Source organism: Marmota marmota, unplaced genomic scaffold, assembly GCF_001458135.2.
Source record: "Marmota marmota marmota unplaced genomic scaffold, marMar, whole genome shotgun sequence".
NCBI classification, from domain to species: domain Eukaryota; kingdom Metazoa; phylum Chordata; class Mammalia; order Rodentia; family Sciuridae; genus Marmota; species Marmota marmota.
This window is the reverse complement of record NW_026000016.1, coordinates 36,999,704-37,018,692: the sequence shown is the minus strand read 5'-3', so window position 1 is coordinate 37,018,692 and position 18,989 is coordinate 36,999,704. Positions and strand designations below refer to the sequence as shown.

At 37.5% G+C, this 18,989-nt stretch overlaps 1 protein-coding gene across 2 annotated transcripts in view; it reads left to right on the top strand.

Annotated features, from left to right (window-relative positions):
• Hsd11b1 (hydroxysteroid 11-beta dehydrogenase 1) overlaps positions 1-18,989 on the top strand; it is a 42,890-nt gene that overhangs the window by 20,431 nt on the left and 3,470 nt on the right. The window lies entirely within an intron of this gene.

The window sequence follows — 18,989 nt, the reverse complement described above, 5'->3', positions numbered from 1 at the left end:
GAATTTGACTCCCATATCTTTTTTTATTATTAGTTCTTACATACATGACAATAGTGGATTGCATTACATTCTAATTTGACTCCCACCCATAGAATGGCTGCTATCAAAAAATAAGGATCTGGGCTTAGTAGCATACAGCTATACTCTCAGCAACTCAGGAAGCAGCAGGGAGATCACAAGTTCAAGGTCAGCCTCAACAACTTGGTAAGACCCTCAGCAACTTAGCAAGACCCTCTCTCAAAATAAAAAATAAATAAATAAAAAGGGCTGGGGATGTGGCTCACAGGTAAAATATCCCTATATTCAATGCTCAGTACTGCAAAAATAAATAAATAAATAAAGGAAGGAAACAATGAAGAGGAAAGGAAAAGGGAAAGGAAAACCTCATGTGCTCATGAGGTTTCAGATAAGACAAAAGAATTGTCAAGAATGTAGAGAATTTGGAAAATTTGTTTACTGCTAATGGGAATATAAAATAGTGAAGCTGCTATGAAAAGCAGTACAGCACTTCCTCAATAATTAAAATAAAATTACCATATAATCCAGAAATTCTATTTCTGAATATATATACTTGTTATGACTTGGATAAAAGTTGTACCCTCCCACCAAAAAAAAAAGAAAAGAAAGAAAGATCATGTTAGACAATGCAGGAACTTTCAAAATGTTCAGAGGTGAAATGATTAGATTATGAGACCTGTGACCTAATTGGTGGATGAAACCATCTGATAGATTAATAATCTGAATAGATTACTAAGTGGTAACTATTAGTAGGTGAGGTGTTGCTGGAGAAAGAAAGTCACTGCACGCTTGTGGTTTATATTTTGTCCCTGGCTCTTTTCTCTCCTTCTCTTTTCTCCTCCTCCTCCTTCTTTCTCTCTCCGCCCACCCCCCTCTCTCTCCTTCCTGGCTGCCATGAGCTACACAGCTTTCCTCCACCATGTCCTTCTGCCATAATATACTGCCTCACCTCAAACCCAGACCAATGAAGTTGGTCGACCATGGACTGAAACTCTGACACCATGAACCCAAAATAAACTTTTCTTCCTCTAAATTGATTTTGTTAGGTATTTTAAATGGTCACTGCAACAAAAAAATGACTAACATAAATTGGTACTGGGAATGGGGCCATTGCTGTGACTAACTTTACCATGTGGTTTACACCTTTAGAACTGGCTTGTGAGAGGAGTTTGGGAAAGTTTGGAGATGCCTGCTGGAGAAGCCTTAGAATACTATAAGCAAAGTTTAATGGGTGATCCTGGTGGAAAATCAGAAGACCAGAATGTCCATAGGAATGCAGACAGTAATGACTGTGCTCATGAGGTTTCAGATAAGAATAGACTCATTGGGAATTAGATAGACTAGAGGCCATTCATGTTATATTCTGTCAAAGAAGCTGTCCACATTTCACCCATGTCCTATGACTTTCTGTGAGGCTAAATTTAGAGGTAATGGACTAATTAATCTGGTAGAGGAAATTCAAAGCAATATAGCATTCAGGCACTGGCATATGTATTGCTAGAAGCTTTTAGCCTGGTTTACTATGATAATCAGGAGCATAAAGCAGAGAAGAAATATTTTAAAAATTTACAGGTTGGCCAAAAAAGTCCTTATAAACTTGAGGTCAAGGAAGAGGTGGTTGCTAAAGATATCACTCTCATTGAAAAGAAACTAAGTACTTTGCACAGAGCAATAGAAAAGATGCCTTGATGGCATCTCAGGAATCAGGACCATACCTATGGCAGCTTCAAGGGTATAAAATCAGAAATGTAATTTAAGAGACCAAGGGGAGCCAAGCATGGTAGAACATGCCTGTAATCCCAGTGACTTGGGAGACTGAGGCAGGACAGTCCCAAGTTCAAACCCAGCCTCAGCAACACAGTGAGACCCTAAGCAACCTTGCAGGACCCTGTCTCAAAATAAAATATAAAACCAGCTCTAGGGATATAGTTCAGTGGTTAAGTGCCTCTTGGTTCAATCCCCAGTAAACCACCCCCCAACACACACACACACACACACACACACACTCACAGAGAGAGAGAGAGAGAGAGAGAGAGAGAGAAACCATGGGGGCAGCCTGCTCACCTGGGAGTACTTAGAAAAGTGCTTCCCAGGATTGGTTTCACTGTGCTCAATTTCCCAAGCATTCAGAGGCCACTATAACCATGGTCCAAGAGGCTGCCCAGATGCTGCTCAAGCTGGTGACAGACTTTGGCATCTTCCATGTGGTGTTGGTTCTGCAGGAATGCAGAACACTGGAGTTAGGGGTTCTTAGAGGATCCCACCTAGATTTCAAAGGAAGGCCTGAGAGACCAAGCAAAGTGTAGCAGGATTGTAATCTCTGTGGTCAGCCCCTGAGAGGATGATACATGAAGCTGTGAAAATGATGACAAAGCTACAGTGGAGACCTGCATAATTAAGAAATGTCAGTAATGTGGAACATCTTCCAAGGAACACTGCTGTCCGTGGACAGCCAGCATAAAAGAGAGGCTATCTGGGATGCAACCAGCAAGGCCATAGGAGCAGGACTTACCAAACCCTTTGGAGATCATATCTCACCAACACGTGCCCCAAATGCTGGACATGGAACTACAGGACTTGTTTATCCAGCTGGGTTTTGGTCTTGCTTTGATCTCATTTTTTTTTCTTTCTTATATTCCCTATTCCTCTGTTTTAAAATGAGATTATTTACTCTGGATCATTATATAATATATATAGGTAACTTGCTTTTGATCTTTACAGGGCTCACAGCCAAAAGTTTGCCTGGAGTTTCAGATGAGATTTTTAACTTTGACTTTTGGGCAATGCTATAATCGTTATGACTGTGGGGACTTTTGGAGATGGACTAAATGCATTTTGCAATGTGAGATGGACATGAGCCTTTGGAAGCCAGAGGCAAAATGTTATGGTTTGGATCATGTTAGACAATGCAGGAATGTTCAGAATGTACAGAGGTGAGATATTAGAACTGTAACCTAACTGGCAGAATAATTCATTTGATGAACTAATAATTTCAATGGATTACTGCTGGTAACTATAAGCAGGTGGGGCATGACTGGAGGAAGTAGATCACTGGGAGTTATTCCATTACTGATGATGTAAATTAACCTTGATGATTTGATTCAGATGGTATTGATCATGTTCCTCCACTGCGAAATTACTCTCTTTCCCTTATAATCAATATATTTTGTAGAGTGGTACTTTTTTGCACTGTCTCACTCACATTACCCCTTGGGGACTATATTCTTGTCCCTGACTCCTTACTCCCTCTCTCTGCTTCCTGACTGCCATGAACTGATAAGTTTTTCTTCAACACACCCTTCCACCATAATATTTTGCCTTGCCTCAGGCCCAGAGCAATGGAGTCAGGTGACCACAGAATGAATCTCTGAAACCATGAGCCCCAAATTAACTTTTCCTATTCAAGTTGATCTTGTCAGGTATTTTGATCTTGGTGACAAAAAAGCTGACTAACACAATACTCAAAGGTCAAAAGCAAGGTCTCAAAGAGATATTTGTACACCCTTATTCACAAAAGCATTATTCAAAATAGCTAAAACATAAAAGCAGCCCAAGCATCCATTGACAGATAAATGGATAAACAAAACATAGTACATATGTACAATGTAATATTAGTCTGAAAAGGAAGGAAATACTAACACATACTACAACATGGATGAACCTTGGCAATATCATGAAAAATAAAATAAACCAGTCACAAAAAGATGAAAATTATATTAATCCAGTCATATAAGATACTTAGAGTAGTCAAATTTGTATAATGTTGGATGGTGGTTGTCAGGATCTGGGAGAAGGAGAGAATGAACAGTTACGGTTTAATGAATAAAAAGTTCCATTTTGCAACATAAAAAAAGGGTTTTGGAAATGGATAATGGTAATGATTGCACAACAGTAGGAGTATACTAAAAGCCATTGAACTGTGTATTTAAAGATAGTTAAAATCATACAAAAAAGTACTACTCTATAAAATAGTTCTTGATTACAAGGAAAAGAGTAATTTCACAGTGGAGAGAACATGATAGATACAACCTGAATCAAATGATCAAGATTAATTAACAACACAAGTAATGGAATAAACTGAAATCATGTGTTACCCAATGGGATGGAATGTGAAGAACACAGAATTATTTCTGTAATTCTTCCAAAAATGCATAGCCCAAATCAAATCACAAGGATACATCAAACAAATCCAAACTGAAGGACATTCATCTGTAGTATACTGATAAATGTTTAGCAACTAGCTCTCTGGAAAGGAAAAAAGTTAAAACCTCACTTGTAGCATTTCCATAGTGTAAATATTCCCATGATAGCCATAACCATGTGATGTCAGCTTGCTTGAAAAATTTGTGAGCATTTAACAGTCAGTTCTTATGATCCAGTGTCAACCAGTCCTAGCATAACAGTTTGTTCAAAATAACTGAATGTACTCTTCAACAACATCAAGGTCACGAAAGTCAAAGAAAGATTGAGTAATTAGGGCTGGGGTTGTGGCTCAGCCATAAAGTGCTCATCTAGCACATGTGGGGCCCTGGATTCAATCCTCAGCACCTCATATAAATGAACAAAATAAAGGTATTGTGTCCACCTACAACAAAAAAATTTTTTTAATAAGATTGAGCAATTGTTTAAAATTAAAAGAATTTGGACTGGGGATGTAACTCAGTGGTAGAGTTCTTGCCTAGCATGTGTGAGGTCCTAGCACCACCAAAAAAAAAAAAAAAAAATGAAGGAATTTGAAGAGTGATGACAACTAAATGTAACACATAATCATTGATTGGATCCTTTTGCTCTAAAAGATATTTAGACAAATGCCAAAACTTGGAAGGGGTCTGTGGAATTAAATGACAGGATATATCAATATTACTATAGTAGGTTAATTGGTGGCCCCCCAAAAGGTATCCACTTCCTAATTCAACAAACCTACAGATACGAACTTACTTAGAAAAAGTCTTTGCAGATTTAACTAAGGATCTTGAGATGAGATCATTCTGGATTACCTAAGTGGGTGCTAAATCCAATGGCAAGTATTCTTATAAAAGGGAAGGAGAAGAAATAGAGGGGAGAAGGCCACAGGCACAGATTAGAGCAAAGTGATAAATCCTTAGGAAAGCTAACAGCAAGGAAAGATCCTCCCCTGGAGCACGACCCTGCCAATACCTGGATTTCACACTACTTAACTCCAGAATTGTGAGAGAATAAATTTCTCTTATCTTAAGCAGTCGGTTTTCCAAAAATTACTATAACAATCCTAAGAAACTAATGAATTACTTTCCTCATTTTGATTATTATGTTGTGCTTATGTACAACAATGTCCCTATGTGTAAGACGTGGACACTAAAGCACTCAAGGGTGATAGGATATGAGGTCAGCAGTGACCTCAATTACAGCAATTACCCTCAAAGGGCTCAGGGGGAAAAAAGAAAAAAAATAAATATAGGTCATGTGTACTAATCTTTCAAATTTTGCAATTATTAAAAAAAATTCCCCATCCTAGGTGTCTAGTGACTTGGAGGAGATATGAAAGTATATTTGGTGGGGCTTTGTCATGAATTCTCTAGAGATCACCTGCAGGAGACACAGTCATCCCGATACCAGTTTCCTAGGGGAGAGAAGTACCTCCTCTAGGTTTGGCCTTCTTCTCAGCTCCAGGGCTTTGATCAGCCCCATGTTCTTGATCCTGTCCATTCCACCATCCCTGAGCAGGTGCTCCAGCCCAGCCCTCTACCACAGGATCCACATTTGGTCTCCGGGAAGAATGCCATTCCTAGACATAATTGATCCCACAATATACTCAGCTTTGTCCTCAGGGTTGCCTTTAGACTTCCAGATGTGAGTCAAACACCAGTTTTGGAACTACAGGGGACACTTGAAAAGTTCTCCAGATAATGTTTTTGAAGTATTTATCATGTGGTTTGAGCTCAGGGAGATGCAACTGCTTCCTCTAAGTCTTGGTAGACAGACATACAGACACTGACTATCTTCCCCCTCCATGCACTATTTAGGCTGGCCATGGATGGTTAGGTAATGTTGGTAGGACTGGTTTGGGCCCACCCTTCGACTCTGAAGACTCTTCAAATCTATCCCTTTATTTTTGCCTTCAGAGAGGTGCTGATATTCTAGGGCAATAGGAGGAACCACATTTCACATTCTGTTACACATAGGTCCCATACCAGCCTGGAAATGTTCTTGCAAAAGTTATCTTGTAAATTTTGGTAATAGGTTTTATCAAACTTATCTCTGGAACATTTTGTATTATTACGACACCATGTACTCCTCCCTTGTCTTCAGCCAAAACATTCCCCTGGATTTCCTCTGTCAGGTCTACTAATCTCTTTTAGGGTTCTCTTCATCTCCCCAACCTTAATTGTTGGTTTCCCTGGGGATTCTTCTATCCTAAACCCACTTCTCTGTCCACTCAACACTCTTCCTGGGCAATTCCATCCATCTCCGTTGCTTCAATTATCCCTGGATTGTAAAGTTGTCTTAACACTTAACGATGACACCTCAGGTGCTCCAGAGCCTGGAGAAGGCAGATGGATTTATCTTTAGAACTTGACTCAACCCAAAACACTACAGAGATGAGGCTTTAAGGACAGATTTTTTAGAAAGAGCCATAAAGAAATGTGGGGCGGGATCCAGGATGTGTATCCAGCCTCAAAGCCATGGAAGCATGTTGAACCTCAAATTGGTGCTCACTCAATAGAGGATGTGGCTCATTTGCCTGGGATCACTCTAAAAGTCTGGAGGAAGGCAGAAATGAAGCTTTTTCAATCCTTTACACTTTCTTCTGAGCATTCAGTTAAAGAAGCTAAAAATACGCCTTTGAAATGGAAATCATTTTAAAATCTCCGCAAAACAGTTGAGGATGGAGGGTGGGGAGAAGATGAACAAAAGCACCAAAGCCTCCCTTTGACCTCTTCAGCTCAGCTAACAAGCCCCAGTGCATAACTTCCTTGCCAGCTCTCTGGCTCTTGCTGTTTCTACAGTGGCTAAGTCCCAGCGTTTCTGGGACAGAGCTAATTGCAAACATTCTGTCCTATTTATCACCACGTCTACACTCATACGTGTCAGACTCCTCATTCCACATTTTGCTTCAGAAAATATGGGCCCCATAGCTCTGTTTCTTTGTGGTCTAAAAATTCCCAGAAGAGAAAGCTAACTGCAATCTATCTATTTTACTGCAATGACTCCATTCTCTACAAATAAACCAAAAGTTGACCTTGGGCACAGGCATTTAGGCTTCTAATCACCTCACTTTTTTATGGTTACATATTATTATAGTACACTTATTCACTGATTAATTTTATTTAATGAAGCTCACTCTGGCAGAATTTTTTTTAACTGGTAGCTGGATAAGTAGACCTTGTAGGATTTCATCAGAAAAAAAAAAATCATGATGCTTTCCTCCCACTGCCTGTCCAAACCTGCTCCATGAGAGCCTGCTCTCCTCTGGACCAGTGTGATCTAGGGCAGATAGCAACATTTTTCTGGTCATTCGGGGACAATAAAAGATGCTACTCCCATCTCAAGAATGAACTCACTTCAGTAGTTAAAATGTCTAACCATGTGTTAATCTAACTTTTATTTTTTTATTTTTTGTAGTTGTAGATGGATAGCATGCCTTTATTCTATTTGTTTATTTTTTTTATGTGGTGTTGAGGATCATGTCCTCACACGTGCTAAGCAAGCACTCTGCTACCAAGCTATAACCCCAGCCCTGTAATCTAACTTTTTAACAAAAGCTTCTCCCCATATAAAGCTGGAACCTGTTCTTGGTAAGAAACCCAAGTAGGAAAGAGAAATGTGTTCAGCTTTTCCTCCTTCTCAGATCTCCTCTTTACTCATCAGGTTCCCTCTAGCCTTTCTTAGGCCAAAGGAAAAGGGAGGATGCAGAGAAGAAAAAATAGAAGTAGGAAAAGTCTTCCTTGGCTAGAACTGGGCAAGTAGAGCTTTGGTCTCTGGTCCTGGCAGAGGTTGAGAACTTATCCTTTCTGATCATGGGGTGGATGATCAAATCCATTCCTTTCACAGGTTCTTTGGAGGTCCCTCATGGAGTATGGACTATTTATTAGTAGTTCTTTCTGACATTTGACAGGAGTTGTTTATGTTATTTCCCTCAGAAAATACAGGGAAAACACAATCACATTTCAAGATGTCCTTTTGGACTAGATTGAAAATGGCCCCAGGAGAGAAGGGATGAGCCCTGGGAGGAGGCCCATAGGGTGGTGAACAGAGTGAAGACTACATTTCAGCCCACACACAGGAGAAAGTTCCCTGTGTACAACGCAATTTGCACTTGCAGTCTCTCAATTTGGGTCAACTCCCAGTTCTTCTCCGTGTCCCTCAGACTCCTGGAGTCAGGTTCTCAAAGGTCTCTTTAAAGTTCCTCTTACAGATTGCAGAATCAAGAATTGACATGAGGAGAAGCCCCTACCCTTTCTTGGAAGATCAATGAGACATTGCTAATTCCTTCTCTCTGACTCCCATCCTCTCTGACCTCAACTTCAACCCCTTGATTCCCCTGGGGTGGTTGAGGGTTTAAGTGTTGCAAACCAATTTTTTGATTTTGCGTGTTTACTTATTTGTTTGCATTACTGTGTCCCGTGCAAGTGTACAAATAGAATAAGAAGGCATTTGCCAATTACTGGTGTTCTTAGCCTTTGAACTCAGATGAAACTAGAGCAGAAAAAGTCAAATTTTAACAACTTGCTGCATGTTGTTTATTTCACTTTGACCAGGTCTTTTCACTCACAAAACGTTTTTTAAAACAATAAAAATCTGGATTTTTAGAGGGCTTTGCTATTTACAGCTTTCTGAAACTTCTAAATATATTATACATAGAACCAAAAGCATAGGTTTCCTCACACAAACTAATTGGCATTATGTGATAAAAAATGTATAAGAACAGTATCTGTGAAGAGGAAACAGATTTTAATTACATGCACTGATGTTGGCTAGAATGGTATGAACCTGAGAGATTTTTTTTTTCTCTTTTTAATATGTTCCAGCATTCCTTTAATGAGTCTGGACCAATTCACAGTCTTTATCTGAAATTCCAAAATCCCCAAATCCCAAAACCCATGAGGGCAAGAAAAGAAAAAAGAAATCTTAAAACTAAGAATTTTACTTTCATAATAACTTTACATAATTAATTTAAGCTGAATTGAGGCAAAGCTTTTTTGGTTTGGGTTTTTTTGTTTTGTTTTGTTTTGTTTTTTGTTTGGTGTTTGTTTTTTTTTTTTTTTTTTTTTTTTTTTTTTTTTTTTTGGCAGTACTGGGTATTCAACCCAGAGCCTAATGCAGGCTAAGGAAGCACTAAACTTCACCCCCATTCCTTTTTAATTTTTTTTTAAGACAGTCTCATTAAGTTGCCCAGACTGATCTGGACCTTGTAATCCTCCTGTCTCAGCTTCTAGAGCAGCTGGAATTACAGATGAGTACCCCCATGCCTGGTAAAGCAAGGCCTTTTTAAAAAATCTCTGTGAATTTTCAAAATGTTTAAATGCAGAAATTATAATGTGTTTGTTTACAGGATGCCTCCCAACATACTCCCTTCTAAATCCAAAAATAGTTCTGAATTTCATAACGTATCTGGCCAAAGAGCTTTAAGTAGGTACTTATAAGGCTGTACTTTCATAAAGGAGAAAACATGATGAACTTGGCTATTATTTTTCTAGTCCTACTAGCTTCTCACAGCCTCATTTGGCCTTGCCCCTAATCTTTTTTTAATGAATATTAAAATATAAAATGACAAAATTTTTACTTCTGATAGTGAATGGTTGTGTGGAAAATGCTAATAACTTTCTTCTTGGCGTGTTAGCAACTTTCTTTTTTTTTTTAATTTGTTCTTTTTGTTATACATGACAGTAAAATGTATTTTGACATCACATACATGGAGTATAACTTTCCATTTTTGTGGTTGTACATGATGTGGAGTTACACTGGCCACATTCATATATGAATATAGGAAAGTTATGTCTGATTCATTCTACTGTCTTTCCCATTCTTATCCCCCCCCCATCACTTCCCCTTGTCCAGTCTGGCGAACTTCCCTTCTCTCCCCTCTGCCTATTATGGGTCAGTATCTCCATATCAGAGAGAATATTCAGCCTTTGGTTTTGGGGGACTGGCTTATTTCATTTAGCATGAAAAAAAAAAAGATGCTGCTCCCATCTCAAGAATGAACTCACTTTAGTAGTTAAAATGTCTAACTATGTGTTAATCTAATGGAATGTGTTGATCTAATGGAATCTCCAATTCCATTCGTTTTCCAGAAAATGCCATAATTTCATTCTTCTTTAAGGCTGAGTAATGTTTATACCACATTTTCTTTACCTATTCATCTGTTGAAGTGTACCTTGGTTGATCCCATAGCTTATCTACTATGAATTGAGCTGCTATAAACATTGATATGATTGTGTCACTCTAGTATGCTGATTTTAAATCCTTTGGGTACATATCAAGAAGTAGGATTACTGGGTCAAATGTTGGTTCCATTCCAAGTTTTCTGACGAATCTCTATACTGCTTTCCAGAATGGTTACAACAATTTGTAGATCCACCAGCAATGTACAAGTAGTCCTTTATCTTTTTTTAATATTTATTTTTTTAGGTGTAGATGGACACAACACAATGCCTTTATTTTTTATGTGGTGCTGAGGATCGAATCCAGGTCCCGCCCATGCTAAGCGAGTGTTCCACTGCTGAGCCACCATCCCAGCCCCAGCCCTTCATCTTTGTATAAACCATTTCCCCACCTTCCTGATCCTTTCTTCACTTCCTTCATCAAAGTAGAGTTCAGAGCTTGCCTCCTTTAGGCAGAGTTTCCTGGTGAGTTGGTGTCCATCTTCACCTGAATAGCCAGTTTAGATTTGGAAAAATGTCTTCCCACCCCATATTAGTTTGGGCTTTAAAGAGATTTAGTAACTAATAGTTCAGTGACAGCTCACTCAGTTGATACTGTGGGACTTGAGCCTCTTCCAAATACATTCCCTCCCCATTTCTCCTGGGAATTCCTAGACTAGGTCCAAAAAGCTTATGCTGTCACTGAATTTAAGAAATATTGGTTTAAAGATTTGCAGATCAATAGCAGGTCATGAACTTTGAGAGATGAAATATAGTTATAATGAAAACCAATGACAGTTGCAGCCATAATTAGTTGTATTATAGTGTACCTCATGCATAATCTTCATAATAAAAGCTAACAATTTTTCAACAATCTTCATCTGGACTTGACCCTTGCCTGATAAGTTTCATACTTTTTTTAAACCATGTATCTATGTTATGGATTTTTCAGGAAGTTTTCTGCCATGTCTTTCTCTCCTTTCCTAACTTTCTCCCTTCTTTTTTCCCTTCCTCTCACCTTCCTCTCCTTTTTTTTCCTGAAAAACCTTTTAGGACCCTTCTTTGTACCTTGAGTAAAAGGTTCAATTAAGGATGGGAAATGGAATGCACTGAGCTCCCAAAAATGGTAAAAAAAAGTCACCACTACAGGAATTCGGATTAGGACTTCTCATAGTCTCCTGCTTCTGCATCTCTGTTCCCACCTGAACAAACACATTAAATAACACTGTCAATATCTTTATCACCATTAAGGAGGGTATAGTAAACTACAAAAGTGTAACCCCCAAAAGACATGTCCACCTGGACCCTGTGAATGTGACCCTACACAGACAAGTATCCTTGTGGATGTAATTAAGATCTGAACATGAAATCATTCTGGATTATCTGACTGGGAGAACATGCAATGGCAAGTGTCCTTATAGGAAGACTAAAAAAGACAGACAGAAAATGAGAAGGCACAGAGGAAAAAGAGATGTGAAGATGGAGGTAGCATTCAGAGTGCAGCATCTACAAGCCAAGGAACACCAAAGATTGCTAGCAGACATGAGAAAGAGACAAAGAAGGGTTCCATCTAAGAGCCCTTGGAGAGAAAATGTTCATGCTGATAACTTACTTTTGGAATTATAGCTTCCAGAACTGATTTTGGAGTTTGGGGAGTTTTCTGTTTGTTTGTTTTGGGGAAGAGGTTGTATGTTTGGTTGTTGTTTTGTTGTTGTTATTGTTATTGTTGGTACCAGGGATTGGACCCAAGAGTGCTTAAACACTGAGCCACATCCCAGTCCTTTTATTTTATGTTTATTTTGAGACAGGATCTCACTAAGTTGCTTAAGGGCTCTCTAAATTGCTGAGGCTGGCTTTGAACTTGCAAAATCCTCCTGCCTCAGGTTCCCACGTCACTGGGATTAAAAGTGTAATGCCACCATGCCTGGCTTGTCCTCCAGAACTGTGAGAGAATAAATTTCTGTTGTCTCAAGCCATCAAGTTTGTGGTATTAGGAAACTTATAAAGGAACTAGAAATGACTAGCCTATCTATTTATGGGTACCCTCATATGTCAATTTAAAAGAGGAAATAATATTACTGTTCATAAATTTTGCCTATTTTGGCCTTGTTTGTCAAAGCAGAGAGAATCCTTACCAACACAGGAAGAGGCAGATTTGACATATAGCTCCTGGAAAACGATCATACAAAAAACAATGGCTTTAATAGAGAAAATACCACACAGTGCTTGAAAGTATCTACTACCCCAGACACGGGGAAGCTGAGGCAGGAGGATCACAAGTTCAAATCCAGCCTCAGCAAAAGCAAAACACTAAGCAACTCATTGAGTCCCTGTCTCTAAATAAAATATACTGGGGATATGGCTTGGTGGTTAAGCACCCCTGGGATTAATCCCCAGTACCTAAAAAAAAAAAAAAAGAAAGTGTCGACCACTAGACCACTAGAGTCAAACTTGAATTCTTATTTTCCCATTCACTAATCTTACAACTTTATGCAATTATTTAGCCTTTGAACTTTAGACTGACGCATAAGAGCTAAAAAAAAAAAAATTAGCTCCTATTCAGCTCCAACTTTTGTGGTTACATTTCTTCAGGTTATTTGTCTCTGCTGATTTTCCCTTTCCATGACTCAAAACATGTACCCAAGTCCCAAACTTATATAACTTTTTTCAAAATCCAACAGCAGCAATTAGAGCTTTTATCATTTATTTCATTTTTGTAAGAGAGAGACCATGATGTGGGTCAAGCCAGTATGCATATTACCTATTACTGAAATGACCTTCTGAGTTTAGGAAAATGTCTCTTTGAAGGGGATGGGTATAGTAGGGCAATGGTATGCATTTCTCGTACACTGAATCTTTTTAAATTTTATATATTCAAACCTATTTCAAATCTTCCTTCATTGCGCATGTTTTTTATTTTATGCTTTAAAAATATCTCTTAGCTTCAGATGACAAATTCACCCATATCTTTTTATTTTACTTTCCATATATATTCTCTAATGTAATTTTGAATTTATTAGAATGGCATTTTTTTCTTTCTTCCAAGCAACCAGTTATTTGTCACAACATGATTTTTTAATAGCTCATATTTTTCTCACCAATTTGAATACTAATGCTGCTAACAATAATAGTGTTCTCTGAATGCTTTCTATGTGCCAGAGTTTGTGCTAAGTATGTTACATGGAGTATTCAGCTTGGTAATATTATTGTCCACATACTCTAGCTAAGAACTGGCATACTTGGGATTCATACCCAGGTCATTTGACTCTAAAGCTCATACTTTTAACCACTATGCTATTCCTATAAATCACTTGGATCTATTTTTTTTTTACTTAAACAATAAGGAAAATTATTGATGTAACTGGAAATTCAGATGTGGGGTGGGCTTCATAGTTGACTTGACTCATGTTCAGTGTTACCATGATTTCTTTGGCTCTGCTCTCTTCCATGTGACTTCATCCTCAGCCTGACAGTAAGCTAGCTAAAATAGCTCTATACCCATATCCATGCACAAAACGTCTATCAGAACAGAAAGAGGATTATTACTCTCAAAAAAACTACCAGAAGAAAAACAGCTTTCTGAGACACTCCAAGAAAATTCTCCTCAAGTCTTATTAGTCTGAAATGGGCCGCAGGCCCATTCCTGTATCAATAATTAGTAAAAAAGGATGAGAGTAAATATATTGTGCAAGCTTACATGTAGAGTTAGAGATGGTGTGAGATTTCTTTTGACACGTGGACTGTGTAGAAGTGAAGAGAGCTATCAATAAAGATCAAATTCATCTCCCCAATGCAGAAAATTAAAATAACAGGGGATTTAACAAGCTAGAAGGTAAATCAAGTTTGAAGGCAGTATACTGATATGGCAGCAAAGTCACCCAGGCTTTCTCCTTCTATCTCAACGCTTTGCCATCCTCAACATGGACCAAGATTGCTTTGCAGCGACAGCCATCATATCCACTTTCAGACACCAAGGACAAAGGAGTGCAAAGACATAGACTGACTTCTCCTTTAAGGATATATCTTGGAAGTTACATAATGCTTTTCTGCCTACATACCATTGGACAGAACTTAGTCACTTGGCAAAATCTGACTCAGGGAAGCTACAAAATGTAGACTTAATTCCAGATAACTATGAGTCCAGATACAAATCTGGGTTCTACTATTATAGAAGAAGGGCTGAATATATATTGAGAGGATATTCAATATATAATAGAGTACTATTTGCAACAATAGAAACATGAGTTCAATTGGGATTCTGTTCAAGAATAAAAAAATAAAATAAAGAAAACTAAATGCTGGTTAAGCAACCACCAAAGTGTTCTGCAGCCTTGCTGAAATCATTGGCCCAGCCCTGGACTAACAAGTAAACTGGTGGTATCAGATTTTCTAGATAGACACCCTATGTCACATACCCATTCCCAGAACTTGGCTGTGAGTCATCCCAACACAATTATCATAACTGAGATGGAGTTGGGGTAATTTTCTAAAAATATAGATTTTTATGTTTTATTTGTAAAAACTCTTAACATATTGAGGATTTAGGCCATTTCAGACCAATAAGACTTGAGGAGAATTTTCTTGAAGTGTCTCAGAAAGCTGGTTTTTTAGTTTATTGTTTATTTTCCCTTTATACTGATATTATTATACTATTGTTTTGACATATAAGAATTTTACTTTTTGTAAGATCAAATATTCAATGACTTTACATATTTTTTACTTTTATATTAGAATGATCTTTTATAACCAAGGATTTAGTAAATATTCACCTATATTATTCTTTTTAAAAATATTTTTTAAGTTGTTGATGGACCTTTATTTTATTTATTTGTATGTGGTGCTGAGAATCGAACCCAGTGCCTCACGAATGCTAGGCAAGTGCGCTACCGCTGGGCCACAACCCCAGCCCCCTGTATTATCTTTTTCCTGTAATTGAATTATTTTTGTGTCAGTCAGAATTTGCAATCTGCTGTATTCCAACCCTACTTATAGTGCTTTAACAAATAGGGGTCCCATGCTTTTACACTGTCGGTAAGATTATAAATCAGTACCAACTATTGTGAAAATCCACATGGAGGTTCCTCAAGAGACTAGAAATGGAACCACCAAATATGGACCCAGCTATTCCACACCTCAGTATTTATCCTTAAGAATTAAAATCATCATAATATAGCAATACATGCATACCCATGTTTATAGAAGCACAACTCACAATAGCCAAATTATTGAACCAGCCTAGGTGTTTTCATCAATAGATTAATGGATGAATAAAATGTGATACACACACACACACACACACACACACAATGGAGTTTTATTTGACAATAAAGGAGAATGAAATAATATCATTTTCAGGGAAATGGACAGAACTTGAGAACATTATATTAAGCAAAATAAGCCAAAACCAAAAAGTCAAGACTCGAATGTAGTCAGAGAGGAGGAAAATGGAAAAAAAATAATAAAAAGATGGGAGGAGATCTCATGAAAATAGAAGGGAGACCAGCAGAAGAATGGAAGGGGGCCTGAGAAAAGGAGGGAAAGGGGAAGTAAACTGACCAAATTATATTGTTATATTGTGTGCAAATATATAACAACAAATCCACTATTATTTATAATTATAATGCACCACTAAAAAATCCAGAGTTAAAAAACATAGGGGTTCCTTCTTCTGAGGTAATAAGTTCAGGGCTGTTTGGGTAGACTTCTGAGGTCTTCAAGAATCCAGGCTCACTCCACATTTCTGTTCCACTATCCTTAATATTAAGCTTTTCCTAATGCTCACAAAATGAATGCTACAATACACATCACCTATGAAGTTTATTTAAAAAGAAAAAGAAAGCAAAATATGAAAGCTGCATATCATCTGAACCCATCTATTTTACTGAGAAGTCAGTATCTTTCCTGGAAACCCTATTTGTTAGATTTCTCATTGGCCAGAACTATATCATGTAGCCAACTAGAGCAAGGAATCTTGAAGAAATGATATTTTCCTCTGAGCATATTGCCACCCTGAACAATCAAATTCTTTTATTAAAGAAAGGGGAATGAATTTTGGGAAGGCAACACTGTCTGCCATGATTTTCCACCTAATTTTTTTATACATGCTATAAATAAAGAATTAATTTTATTTGTTTAAAATTAGCTAAACAACTTTTCCATTATCTTTATTTAATAAACAATCCTTTCTTCACTGATTTGGCACACAACTACATTATACTTTAAAATATAGAGGTTTTTAAAATAGTTGTTCTAACAATATTCAGAAAAGAGTATAAGATCTCAGTTCACTTCTACTCTCTCCTCTTTTTAAAATTTATTTATTTTAATTAGGTCTACATGACAGCAGAATGCATTTTGACTCATTGTACACAACTGCAGCACACTTTTCATTTCTCTGGTTGTACACGATGTGTACACATGTATGACCATAAGTGCAGTCATACATGTACCTAGGGTAATGATGTCCATCTCATTCCACCGTCTTTCCTGCCCCCATATTCCCTCTTCACCCCTCCATCCCCTTGCCCAAAGTTCCTCCATTTTTCTCATGCTCCGTCCCCTGTTATGGATCAGCATCCACTTATCAGAGAGAATATCCAGCCTTTGGTTTGGGGGGAATTGGCTTACTTTGCTTAGCATGATATTCTCCAACTCCATCCATTTACCTGCAAATGCCATAATTTTATTCTCTTTTAATGCTGAGTAATATTCCATTGGGTATATATGTACCATAGTTTCTTTATTCATTCATATATTGAAGGGCATCTAAGTTGCTTCCACAGTTTAGCTATTGTGAATTGAGCTGCTGTAAACATTGATGTGGATGTATTACTATATTATGCTGATTTTAAGTCCTTTGGGTATAGACCAAGGAGTGGGATAGCTGGGTCAAATGATGGTTCCATTCTAGGTTTTCTAAGGAATCTCCATACTGCTTTCCATATTGGTTACACCAATTTGCAGTCCCACCAGCAATGTATGAGTGTGCCTTTTCCCCCACCTTACCAACATTTATTGTTGTCTGTATTCTTGATAACTGCCATTCTGACTGGAGTGACATGAAATCTTAGAGTAGTTTTGATTTGCATTTCTCTAATTACTAGAGATGTTGAACATTTTTTTCATATATTTCTTGATTGAATATATATCTTCTTCTGAGAAGTATCTGTTCAGCTCTTTAGCCCATTTATTGATTGGATTGTTTGTTGTTGTTGTTGTTTGTGTGTGTGTGTTAAGTTTTTTGAGTCCTTTATATATCCTGGAGATTAGTGCTCTATCTGACATGTGTATGGCAAAAATTTTCTACCAAAATGTAGGCTCTCTCTTCAACACATTATTTGTTTCTTTTGCTGAGAAGAAGATTTTTAGTTTGAGTCCATCCCATTTATTAATTCTTGATTTTATTTCTTGTGCTTTAGGAGTCTTGTTAAGGAAGTCAGGGCCCAATCCAACGTGATAAAGATTTGGTTTGGTCCTACTTTTTCCTCTTTTAGGCACAGGGTCTCTGGACTAATTCCTAGGTCCTTGATCCACTCTGAATTGAGTTCTGTGCCTGGTGAGAGATAGGGATTTATTTTCATTTTGCTGCATATAGATTTCTAGTTCTCCCAGTACTATTTGTTAAAGAGGCTATCTTTTCTCCAATATATGTTTTTGGTGCCTTTGTCTAATATGAGATAACTGTATCTTTGTGGGTTTGTCTGTGTCTTCTATTCTGTACCAATGGTCTACATGTCTATTTTTGTACCAGTACCATGCTGTTTTTGTTACTATAGTTTGAGGTATTCTGATGATATTGTGATACCTCCTGCTTCACTCTTCTTGCTAAGGATTACTGTGGTTATTCTGGGTCTCTTATTTTTCCAAATGAATTTCATGATTACTTTTTCTATTTCTATAAGGAATTACAATGGCATTTTAATTGGAATCGCATTGAATCTGTATAGTGCTTTGGGTAGTATGGCCATTTCTACAATGTTAATTTTGCTTATCCAAGACCGTGGGAGATCTTTCCATCTTCTAAGGTCTTCTTCAATTTCTTTCTTTAGTGTTCTGTAGTTTTCATTGTAGAGGTCTTTCACTTCTTTTGTTAAGTTGATTCCCAAGTTTGTTTGTTTGTTTGCTTGTTTGGAGGCTATTGTGAATGGGGTAGTTTTCCTAATTTCTCTTTCAGAGGATTCATCACAAATGAATAGAAATGCATTTGTTTTATGGGTTTTGATTTTATATCCTGCTACTTTGTTGAATTCATTAATTAATTCTAGAAGTTTTCTGGTGGAGTTTTTTGGATCCTCTAAGTATAGAATCATTTCATCAGCAAACAATGATAGTTTGAGTTCTTCTTTTCTATTTGTATCCCTTTAATTTCTTTCGTCTGCCTAATTGCTCTGGATAGAGTTTCAAGGACTATGTTGAATAGAAGTGGTGAAAAATAGGGAATCTCTGTCTTGTTCCAGTTTTTAGAGGAAATGCTTCCAATTTTTCTCCATTTAGAATGATGTTGGCCTTGGGTTTAGCATAGATAGCTTTTACATCATTGAGGTATGTTCCTACTACCCCTAGCTTTTCTAGTGTTTTGAACATGAAAACATGCTATATTTTGTCAAATGCTTTCTCTGCATCAATTGA